This window comes from Thalassophryne amazonica, chromosome 14, assembly GCF_902500255.1.
Source record: "Thalassophryne amazonica chromosome 14, fThaAma1.1, whole genome shotgun sequence".
Classification (NCBI taxonomy): domain Eukaryota; kingdom Metazoa; phylum Chordata; class Actinopteri; order Batrachoidiformes; family Batrachoididae; genus Thalassophryne; species Thalassophryne amazonica.
In genome coordinates this window covers 8,138,607-8,151,237 of record NC_047116.1, presented here as the reverse complement: position 1 = coordinate 8,151,237, position 12,631 = coordinate 8,138,607, and the positions used below count along the sequence as shown (strand labels likewise).

Here is a 12,631-nt window from a genome sequence, read left to right as displayed (position 1 = left end):
GATCAAAATAAACTAAACCTCTATGTGCCAGAATACGAAAATCACTGCCACCATCATCCTGTTAGGTACCTTTGTTCATTTCTAAATTCAAAATCCATGCTGATCTTGGACAAAGGGGGTCAAAATATTGAGGGTGGTGACATCACTTTCCTTCAGTAAAAATTATCCAGAGATTTTACACCATATATAGAAATTTTACATTTATCTTTCATAAAAATCCTTCTCATCCTGTAGTGTAAGTGTTCACAAAATCACTGGAGGAATATTCAACAAGGAAAATATTCGACTGTTTTAACTACATGTTATAAACTAGTATCAGTAACAACAAACAAACAACAAACAAAGCTGAGTGAACAAACATGTTCTGAAGAAGAGACTGGGAGGCTTAAAAACAGCATCCAGCCCTTACCTCTTTTGTTCTCTTCTTTTAAATGACACGTTTCTTCTTCCTGGTCTGTGATCATTCCTTCATCAGCAGGTGTTGGCTCCAATTTCAACATGTCCCTCAGCTGCTGGACCTCAGACATGTTTGCAGAAAGCCTTAAAAAAAACACAAGAGAAAGAGAGTCAATGACCAAGTGAAGGAAAGACTAAAAACAGGAGGATTTAATCATCTGCTGCTGCTCTGCTGATGAATTACAAGTGTGTGACAACACCTACAACACACACACACACACAGTGCATCTGGAAAGTATTCACAGCACTTCACTTTTCCACATTGTGTTATGGTACAGCCTTATTCCAAAATGGAGTAAATACATTTATTCCCTCAAAATTCTCCCAACAACAACCCACAATGACAATATGAATAAAGATTTTTTTCCAGAAACAACAGAAGAGTAACACAACAATTGTTCTCCATATATTGTCAGGTCTGAATCTTTTTCATAAATAAACAAAGTTCACAACATTATCACTCAAGAAAAAAAAAAGAAAAAAAAAAAGAAGAAAAAATTATTACCCCCCCTCCAGAAATTACAATGCAAACATTTAATAAAAATGTTAACCTTCATTGCATTTCTTTTCTGGATTTTTTTTCTGAAACAAATTGTAAAAAATTAGACCCCATTAAAAAAAATACAAGAAAAAGAAAAAAAACAAAAACAAAATAAATTCCCACCTGCATGCTGAAATTGGCCACATCTTTTTTTTTTTTTTGGGGGGGGGGGGGGAGACTTCAATGATATCGGTACAGCTGGTGCAAGAACAGGCACATCCACTAGGTGGTGAGTATGCTTTGGCTGAAGACAGCTGAAGTTTACTGAGCCAAGCCCGGTGTCAGGGGCTCAGCACTCTCCTAGACTATACTAGTCTGCACGTGTTCAAAGAGGTTATATATGAGAACTCGAGGCCGCAGTAGCACCGAGTCGTGCCCCGGCAAGGAGGCGTGGTCGCCATTTTAATTCCGGAAAACTTAGTGATTTGCACCCACAGATGCTCAATTTGTCTCATCAATAAACAGGTGGAATATGCCGGAAAGCTGCGCATGTTGGCAAAGCCACAAACGGAGGAAAAAAGGAGACAACATTTCCTTCCATAAGTCAGTGGTTTTGATTATTCTTGTCACTTTGTCCGTGACATTTGGGTAATAAACAGGTGTGTGTTTCCTGCCGTGCATGTCATCTGAGGACACGGACCATTAACGCTTCACTTATGTCTTGTTAATATTTTCCACTGCTAGGAGACCGATGTCTAGTTAAAGAAACTTGTTAGTGATTAAAATTGATAAAGACCACAGATTTTTTTTTAATTTGCACCTTAGAATAACCGAGCCGCTATATATATATATATATATATATATATATATATATATATATATATATATATATATATATATATATAGTGAGGAAAAGTATTTGAACACCTTGCGGTTTTGCAAGTTCTTCCACTTAGAAATCATGGAGGGGTGTGAAATTTTCATCTTAGGTGCATGTCCTCTGTGAGAGACATAACCTAAAAAGAAAAATCCGGAAATCACAATGTATGATTTTTTTAATAATTTATTTGTATGTTACTGCTGCAAATAAGTATTTGAACATCTACCAACCAGCAAGAATTCTGGCTCACACAGACCTGTTAATTTTTCTTTAAGAAGCCCTCTTATTCTGCACTCTTTATCTGTATTAATTGCACCTGTCTGAACTTGTTACCTGTATAAAAGACACCTGTTCACACACTCAATCAATCACACTCCAACCTGTCCACCATAGCAAGACCAAAGAGCTGTCTAAGGACACCAGGGACAAAACTATAGACCTCCACAAGGCTGGGATGGACTACAGGACAACAAGCAAGCAGCTTGGTAGAAGACAACAACTGTTATGATTATTTATTAGAAAGTGGAAGAAACATAAGATGACTGTCAATCTCCCTCAGTCTGGGATTCCATGCAAGATCTCAATTTGTGGGGTAAGGATGATTCTGAGAAATCCCAGAGCTACACAGGAGGACCTGCTCAATGACCTGAAGAGAGCTGGGACCACAGTCACAAAGATTACATTAGTAACACATGATGCTGTCATGGTTTAAAATCCTGCAGGGCAGCAAGGTCACCCTGCTCAAGCCAGCACATGTCCAGGCCCGTTTGAAGTTCACCAGTGACCATCTGGATGATCCAGAGGAGGCATGGGAGAAGGTCATGTGGTCAGATGAGACCAGAATAGAGCTTTTTGGAATCAACTCCACTTACCATGTTTAGAGGATGAGAACAACCCCAAGAAAACCATCCCAACCGTGAAGCATGGGAGTGGAAACATCATACTGTGGGGGTGCTCTTCTGCAAAGGGGACAGGACGACTGCACCGTAAATCCTTATTTGGTAACCACTTAAGGCAGTTCTGCTCCAATAATGATTTGATTCTTTCTAGTGAAATGCTTTTGCCAGTGGACAGCTATACTTATATCAGTAAAATGTGGCACACAACATCATGGCTAGATCACTGTATCTGCTCTGAGGATGCACATGACTCTTTAGAGGCTATGAGGATAAATTATGAATTTGCTATATCAGATCACGTCCCTTTCTCCTTGTCTATAAATGTGGGCAATTTACCCACTTATTAGCCCATGAATAATGAGACGCAAGAAGGAAAAATTTATTGGGACAAGCTGAATGCGCAGGATTTAAACTTGTATCACATCCAGTCTGATTTAGGGTTAAGTAATATTGAGTTACCAAAAAGCGCAGTGGTTTGTTCTGACATGAATTGTAAAAATGCACAACATGGCGCAGAATTGTGCATACTGTATGAGAAAATTATAGATTCTCTTCTTATTTCTAGTAGGTCCTTGTATAAAACTAAAAAGTTCCAAGCCAAGCCGGGGTGGAATGTGTATGCAGAAGAGCTTCATGCTGAAGCTAGAAGGGCTTTTAAATCATGGGTTAAATTTGGCAAACCTAGACATGGTCCTGTGTTTGAACATAAGAAACGGGCAAATGCTCATTTTAAATATGCCTTGCGTTTTATTAAGAGAAATGAAAACCTCTTGAAATCTGAGTCGCTTGCAAGGAAACGTCTGCAGAATAGTCCCACCGAATTCTGGAAAGAAATAAAAACAATGAACAATTTAAAAACATCCTTGCCAACTAATATAGATTGTGCAAATTGTCCTGACGAAATTATTCAATTATGGCGGAATCATTATTATGAATTGTTTAATTGTATTAAAAGTAATTCATTTGTGATGAACAGTATAGATAAACATGAGGAAGTGGTTATTTCTACACAAGAAATTAGTGATATTGTTATGAATTTGAGTAATAATAAGTCATGCGGTGTGGATAAAATATCGGCTGAGCATTTAAAATTTGCAAGCAGGAAATTGTTTTCCTTGTTGGCTATCTGTTTCACTGGGTTTTTAATTCATGGTATTTTACCTAATTCTATACTCTCTGTATTCTTAGTGCCTATTGTTAAGGATAAGTGTGGTAAAATAAATAATAAAGATAACTATCGGCCTATTGCTTTAGCCAGTACTGTATCCAAAGTCTTGGAAAGGGCTATACTTAATAGAATGGAGAAGTATTTGGTGACATCTGATAATCAATTTGGTTTTAAGTCAAAACTTGGCACTGATATGTGCATTTTGCTCTTAAGGAGATTTTAGACTTTTATAATCGGTGCAATACTACTATTTTTATGTGTTTTATTGATGCCTCAAAAGCGTTTGATCATGTAAATCATGATAAATTGTTTTATAAATTGTATAATAGAGGAGTTCCGAAGTATTTATTGAGAATTTTAGTGTATTGGTATGCTCACCAGTCTATGTATGTGAAATGGGGAAATTATGTATCTTCCCCCTTTCATGTGAGGAATGGGGTAAGACAAGGTAGTATTCTTTCACCTTGCCTTTTTAATGTGTATATGGATGATCTATCTAATCTGCTGAATCAGTGTAGGACGGGCTGTGGGGTTGGCCATACAACCATAAACCACCTAATGTACGCTGATGATCTTGTAATTTTCTCCCCGTGTAGTGCTGGGCTGCAGCAGTTGTTGAAGGTTTGCTCACAGTATGGTTTGGATTTTGACATTAAATATAATGCAAAAAAGAGCAACATCATGATTGTCAGAAGTAAGGAGGACTCGAAATCGTGTTTTCCTGCTTTCTTTCTGACAGGCAGCATTCTCCAAGTGTGTGATGAAGTAAAATACTTGGGACATAACATAACTGCTGACCTGTCTGATGATAGAGATATGTACAGGCAGCGGTGTATTCAATATGCACAAGCAAATATGCTTGCTCGTAAGTTCTCTATGTGCTCTGTATCTGTTAAAATTTCACTCTTTAAAGCATATTGCACTTCAATGTACACTGCCCATTTGTGGCGGCATTTCAAACAAAGCAGTATGCACAAACTTCAGGTTGCATACAATGATGGCATGAGAATACTGCTTAAGGTGCCGAGATGGAGTAGTGCCAGTCAGATGTTTGTAAATGTTAGTGTTCCAACTTGTGCTGCTGTGCTCAGAAACTTCATGTACAGATGTATGTGCAGATTTACAGATTGTGTAAACAGTATCATTCATATCCTGACCAGTCCTGTACAGAGCTCGGTCAGGTTTTCTTCTAGGCTGTGGAAACATTGGCGTATCAGTTTATATGGCCATGGATGAAATTGGTCTTTTTATTGTTGTTGTTTGTTTTTTTTTTGTATGTTCTTTTGTGTTATTATGGACCTTGTGTCTGAAATAAAGTTTGATGATGATGATGATTATTTCCTTTGATCAGTAGAGAGTCAGACTCAGTCTCAGATGCGCTGCTGTGGCGCTCTGATCGGTCCCGTCTTTTATTGAAGTATTGCTGAATTTATGTGGAAATGATCGTTGTACAAAAGCTTCAGATATCTGTCGCTGAGATAGATGATGACTGCAGCTGATGCAGTTTTAAGCAGAAACGTGGCGATAATAGATAAATCGGCTGCTGACGCTCCGAAATAATGCAAGCGCAGTGAAGGCAGGGGAGTGCTCAGAAGGGGGAGTGCTGAGCTCCTCACACCGGAACTTGCAAGCAGTTAGTTGCTCTGTCTCAGTCACACACAGTATGCATGTTTATCATGCTACTAGCGTGCAGTACACCGACTGTATTCAACATGGAAACAAGATTTATTTTCAAAATATCTTACATTTTTAGTTCCTCACTTGGTATGCAGGTGCTGTATGTGTCATTTTTCAGGTTAGAAATGATGTCTGTTTATGATAAAAAATAAAAATGAATTTAAAAAAACGACTTTTTTCTGCTGTCAAGGATGATAAACTGTTTTGTTTTTTGTATGGGGCTTTATCACTCCATGACAAATGTTACGGAACAAGCAGAATGTGTGTTTGGGAAATACTAAAGTAAAACAAAATTTCTCCCCTTCAGTGCACTTCCCTTTTGAACGCAGCAGAGCACATATAGGAAAAAAAACTGACACTCAAATATCGATCTGGTATCGATCGATCCGTCCAGCACTAAGCTAACGAGCGGCTCGCCGCCCCGACAAGAAGTTCAACCAGGGTGCCCGTAATATTTAACTCCAAAGAACTAAGAAGGTGCTCCATTTTACGGACACGACTCTTTAGGAGGGCCACCCTGTCTGACAACATCGCGCAAAAATAATATGAACCCCTCATGCACGAAGTAAATACTGAAGCGAGGACAGGAAGTTAGCGCAGGCTAACAGCAAATAAGTTAAACTGACCACTGCTGACATTCACACAGATATAGAGTACAGAATTTCTTACCACTTAGGGTAGAAGTTGAAGATTAAAGCATAGCTAGTTAGACTAAAAGAGAAACAATTACGACCTTTTGTTAACAAGAGGAGAGCTTCACACCGGAAGTCCGACCAAGAATAACATCCGGCAGAAACAAGGAGCGGTACCTAATAATAATAATAATAAATCGCTGACATGTAATAATAATGTTTGTTATCATAATATCTTGAAGTCACACCAGCCAGTTCATACTATTGAAGCTGTGACTGTTTCTCATCTGAAGCTGGTACCGTTGACAGCACTGATCTCAGTGGTTGACAGCTGGGTGGACTGAGACAATGGAGATTTAAGTCTCGACTTTACCCTTATGAGATGCATTGGGGCGATTTATGCTGTAATTTATAAACAGCAGATTTTGGGAGTAAAAAGTGACCCAAAAGGTCACCACCACCACAAAGCACAGATTGGTCATCCCTGCACTGAAAGGTACTGTTCATCTGCACACTAATCACATATACAAGGGCTGTCAATAAAGTATAGGTCCTTTTTATTTTTTTCAAAAACTATATGGATTTCATTCATATGTTTTTACGTCAGACATGCTTGAACCCTCGTGCGCATGCGTGAGTTTTTCCACGCCTGTCGGTGACGTCATTCGCCTGTGAGCACTCCTTGTGGGAGGAGTCGTCCAGCCCCTCGTCGGAATTCCTTTGTCTGAGAAGTTGCTGAGAGACTGGCGCTTTGTTTGATCAAAATTTTTTCTAAACTTGTGAGACACATCGAAGTGGACATGGTTCGAAAAATTAAGCTGGTTTTCGGTGAAAATTTTAACGGCTGATGAGAGATTTTGAGGTGATTCTGTCGCTTTAAGGACTTCCCACGGTGCGAGATGTCGTGCAGCGGTCCCAGGCGCCGTCGTCAACCTGTTTCAAGCTGAAAACCTCCACATTTCAGGCTCTATTGATCCAGGACGTCATGAGAGAACAGAGAAGTTTCAGAAGAAGTCGGTTTCAGCATTTTATCCGGATATTCCACTGTTAAAGGAGATTTTTTTAATGAAAGACATGCGGACGGGGCCGCGCATTGGGACGCATCCGGCGCAGTGCGGCGGCACAGGAAAAACACCTCTGTGTTGATAACCATTTGTAAAATCCAGGCGGCTTTTGATGTCTTTCAGTGGAGTGAGTATATGAGAAATTGTTTAACAGCTGGACATGTTCCAACTTGTCCTTAAGGCTTCCAACAGAGGTGTTTTTCCTGTGGCGGAGCGTCGCGGCGGCTGCGAGCCGATGCTGCAATCCGCCCGCACGTCTTTCATTAAAAAAATCTCCTTTAACAGTGGAATATCCGGATAAAATGCAGAAACCGACTTCTTCTAAAACTTCTCTGTTCTCTCACGACGTCCTGGATCAATAGAGCCTGAAATGTGGAGGTTTTCAGCTTGAAACAGGCTGATGACGGCGCCTGAGAACGCTGCACGACGTCTCGCTCCGTGGGAAGTCCTTAAAGCGACAGTATCACCTCAAAATCTCTCATCAGCCGTTAAAATTTTCACCGAAAACCAGCTTAATTTTTCAAACCGTGTCCACTTCGATGTGCCTCACAGGTTTAGAAAAAATTTTGATCAAACAAAGCGCCAGTCTCTTAGCAACTTCTCAGACAAAGGAATTCCGACGAGGGGCTGGATGACTCCTCCCACAAGGAGTGCTCACAGGTGAATGACGTCACCGACAGGCGTGGAAAAACTCATGCATGCGCACGAGGGTTCAAGCATGTCTGACGTAAAAACATATGAATGAAATCCATATAGTTTTTGAAAAAAATAAAAAGGACCTATACTTTATTGACAGACCTCGTATATACCCTCGGCACCCTCAGCAACAATCCGGTCAAAATTTTAAACACCCCACCAAAGCCACTCATTAAATAAAACAACCCCCCAGTCAAAAATCTGATTTCTAAAACAATAACCTCCAAACCAATGTTTGAGTTGTTTCAGAATAAGAGATAAGAAACACTTTATTGTCATTGTAATAAACAATAAAACTTCATTGGTGACAACCAGTCAGTAGCAGCAATGAGTAAATATAAAAAATAAAATACATAAAAACAAAATATAAGCGCAATAAGGTGCAAGAGACAACAACAGACATCAATAGACATGTTATTTACAGTGTAAGCTGAGATGTAAAAATTGCACTGGCCAATTCTGAATAAGTATTCTATTATGCTGTCACCAATAATGGAACCAGGGGCCTCATGTACAAAGACATGCGTGGATTTCCTACTGAAACAAGGCATATGCTAAAACCCAGAAACTGTCGTACGCCCCCCAAAAAATCAGATGTATCAAAGTGTCCATACGCATGGATCCAAGCACGTTTAATTTGTGCACCCAAACAATGTGGAATTGAGCGCACATGCAGAAGTGTCAAACTTCTCCCTGTCCACACCTCATTTAACTATGCAAATTAATGTAAATTAACTTTGCCCTTTGATCTATGACCTTGAAATTGAATCATTTCTTGTCTATCAGGTTATGAATCTTCAGTAAAGATTTAATTTCTATATATGAAAAATTGTGGGCTTCAGGCTGTTCACAAACAAACAACCAGGGGTGAAAACATAACCTCCTCCAACTTCATTGGCAGAGGTAATACTAAGTGAATTCTGTCCTTGCCTCTTTACATGGTTGAAATCACATGCTGCCGGGCCTGTGTGGCTTCGGCGGGTTGGTTGAAGTTGACGGGCCCTGTGTCTCAGACTGAACGGTCCCCCTAAAAATCGATCCCCCTGATGACACGGTTCATTGATTATCACCTCATTTCTTCTTCAAACTGCACTCCAGTCATCATCTATCTCAGTGACAGATATCTGAAGCTTTTGTATAACTACAACAATCATTTCCACATAAATTCAGCATTATTTCATCATAAAAGGCGGACCAAATTTTAGGGGTGGACCATTTGGTCTGCGACACTGGCATCCAGTTTCTCTGGTGGGGAGATATTCTGCTGTGGAAGTGATATGCTGTGGCGGTGTGCCACGTTGTGGAGAACACCACAGGCCATCACATCACACCTTCTTAGGTTGCAACAGCAGCACCCCTCCCTGATCTGTCCAGGCAGTGCCACCGTCCCTTCAGCATGCCAATTGCCCTCTCCACTGTCCAAGTGTGGGAATGGAGTTCATTGTCTCATCTCTCTTGGTTGATGTTGGAGTTTGTTAGTGGGTTTCATCAGTCACTATCTTAGCAGGTAGCCACAATACCCTGGAGTCAGATGAAGGGTGTCCTTCAGGTGTCTTTTGGCAAACTCCAGGTGGGCTGTCATGTGGCTTTTACTAAGGAGTGGCTTCCGTCTGGCCACTCTACCATACAGGCCTGATTGGTGGATTACTGAAGAGACGGTTGTCCTTCTGGAAGGTTCTCCTCTCTCCACAGAGGAATGCTGGCGCTCTGACAGAGTGACCATTGGGTTCTTGGTCACCTCCTTGACGAAGGCCCTGTGACTTACATTGGCCTCCAAAAGGATTGGAACTGTTGGTATTTCACACATTTTAGGGTGATTCTTAGACTACGGGCACTTATGTCCTTTGATCATATTGTATGAAAAACTGAAAAAAGGGGAAATTTCACACTTTTATAGTTATCTTTACAATGAAAGTGTGTTAAGAAATTTGTTCTAGTAGTCTATGATGACTTTTTCACCTTTTTTCAGCATCATTATATGCAAATATTGCCGTTTTGTGCTTGTCCCACACTCAGACTTTTGATCTTCAATGATAAAAATGAATGGTAAAGAAACGTTTTTTCTAATGTTTTAAAATATCTCTGAATAAAATATCAGTAAAATAATCAAAACATAATTGAGGTATTCAATGTCATACAACTGTTGTGATTTCTTTAAACAGAATGTAGTTGTCCCACACTATTGCCATAATTTCCACCACAACACTGTAATGTCCCTTTAAACAGTTTGTATGAAAGATTGTTTGGGTAGTTTCTATGGAGATAAACAGTGACATCAGAGCACATGTATATAGCACCAAATCACAACAAACAGTTGCCCAAAGGCGCTTTATATTGTAAGGCAATGGTGTAGTGGAAATTACATTTACAAGGCCAATAGTGCCCGTAGTTAAAGAATCACCCTTTAATTTGTTTAATTAAAATTAAAATAAATAAATTGTTTAATTTGTCCCCTACGTGTCATGAAAAAATGCTGCCCGTTGACCCCTATGAAATACCACGTCTGTCAATGCACGTTCACACGCCCACATGAGAGAGGTCTCACACGCAGCAAGGAGCCAAAAGGGCATTAAGATGTAACCACACAAACAACAACAACAGCAGCTTCCTGCGTCATGCGCACTAAGTGTGAAGGGGCCCTAAAACAGACACTAAGCACCATATCAAATGCAGACTGAGAACAAAGGGATGAAGACTTAATGAATGGGAAGTGGTTTAAGGTCTAACAGATTTTATTTTTGTAGGAGCTAAAATATAAAAACTGCTCAACTTTCTGAGGGTTTTTTTACGCAGCTGTTTACCTTTTACAAGTATTCACTTTGTGTAAAAAGTTCAGATTTTTGATTCCAGGTGTGTGTTTCAGACTTGGTGTCTGTTCTTTGACAAAACACTTCATCCTCATCATCATGCCAGTCCACCAGCTGGAAGTGGGTTGTCTTGGTTACTCGTTAGCAACCTGTAATGGACGAGAGTCTCATGTTACTGTCTCTGGGGATAAGGGCCGACCTGAAGGGCCTCACGGCCTGTACAGGTGTTACTCTGAGTCTCTCAAAGTAACACTGAAGATTTACAGCGACTCATGTCCAGATCGACTGTGTGCTGCTGCAGACGACAGGACCAGCATGTTTTCCTCCTGTCAGCACGTGGATGCAGCAGAAAGGTGAGGGTTTTTTTCCCTCGTAGAAGGAGACAGAAAGATTTTCCTTTATCTCTGTGTCCTCTATTTCCACAGGCCAGGTCTGGGATCGTGCACGCATGCACGGCTGCATCCATGTCCACCTCCTGAAAGTAGGCCTCTATCTGCCACAGCCAGGTGATACTTGGGTGCCTCCTCGGCCTCTTCCAGTTGCTGAAATCTTCTGAGGTACCTCTGCGGTGGATCCTGCTCAGAAGTTCACCATCTGATGTTCCTTCATGATGCAAACAGCATGCCTGTGCCTGTCCACAGAGGGCACTGCATCGTCCACAAAGTCAAGGTGAGTGAAGCTTTCCTCACTAACAAAGGCATGGAAGTTGCTGGACTGTACAAGTGTACCAAAACCAGTGGTGGACACACTTCTGATAATCCAATAACCGATAATTATCAAAGATAAAGTTTTCATTATCGGATTCAGATCATTTTGAAAACCATAAATAAAATAAAAATAATCTTCCGATAAATTTTTGTCCAATAATTTTTAGACCGTTAACACGGTAAACAAAGCTGAACAGCTATAAACTCTTATAAAACTTAAAATCAGTCAAATACCTACCTGCTAAATGTTTTATAGCAGATGTGTAGTTCTACCCTCTGCAAAAAGAGAAGAGCTGCTTCTAGAAGAAACCGCTCTATCCTCTGCAGGCAAAGGAAAACAGATCACCCAAAAAAAAAAACAAAAAAACCCTAATTTCTTTTAACCCCATACTGATACACGGCAATATCACCCAAGTCATCCAGAGGCATACATTTTTAACTTATGGTTCAAATTTTAACTAATTTCGGACAAGTTATTTAAATTAATGTTACGTCTGAAGATTTATAAAGTGAAAATATCAGATGTATGTTTTAGTTTTAAAGTAAGGCGTGAATTTTTAAGGTTTTAGTGTGGGCATGTTGTGTCCAGGTGCATTATGGGTAGGATAGGGTAATCTCAGTACCTTCACGACATGAAAAATGCATTTGAGACACTCTGATCAGGCTCCACAGACAACAGCATTAAACTCTAGTGCCTAAAACTCTTGTGAATATATTCTCTGGGTTTATAGATGTTATTGTGTTTGCGTTTATTAAATTCCATGCATCTTAAATGTAGTAGAGTAGCGTCAGACACAGATTATCAAGAATTTTGTTTTGACAAGTCTCTACTGCCATCTACTGGCCAGTAGTGTTCATGGCAGTATTCAAACTGAAGCTGGGCTGATATTTTCAATCACTGTACTCGGTTCCAGCTCAAAGTGTACCAGAAAACCGCACGGTGTAAAAGTTCAGAGTGCACGATTTATGTTCTCACACACATTGTACGTTCAAAAACCACACGTCGGACTCGTGTTTCCAGAAGCAAAACATAAACAGAAGCTTTTTTTTCAAACTTAATTTACAAAAACTCTTGATGGGTGACATCAAAGTTAAAAAACAACAACAAAAAACATTACAAGACAGGTCTGCGGTGTTTGCACAGGCACAGTGCGAGAGGTGGTC

The 12,631-nt window shown here is 40.1% G+C and overlaps 1 long non-coding RNA gene across 1 annotated transcript; it reads right to left on the bottom strand.

The window, feature by feature from the left end:
* Positions 1-409: 409 nt before the first annotated feature.
* Positions 410-11,075, bottom strand: LOC117524956. Its single transcript, XR_004564918.1, has 3 exons — positions 11,064-11,075; positions 10,872-10,874; positions 410-540 (listed from the first exon to the last, which is right to left on the bottom strand). It is a non-coding gene; the product is annotated as an uncharacterized LOC117524956 (long non-coding RNA).
* Between the last annotated feature and the right edge of the window lie 1,556 nt (positions 11,076-12,631).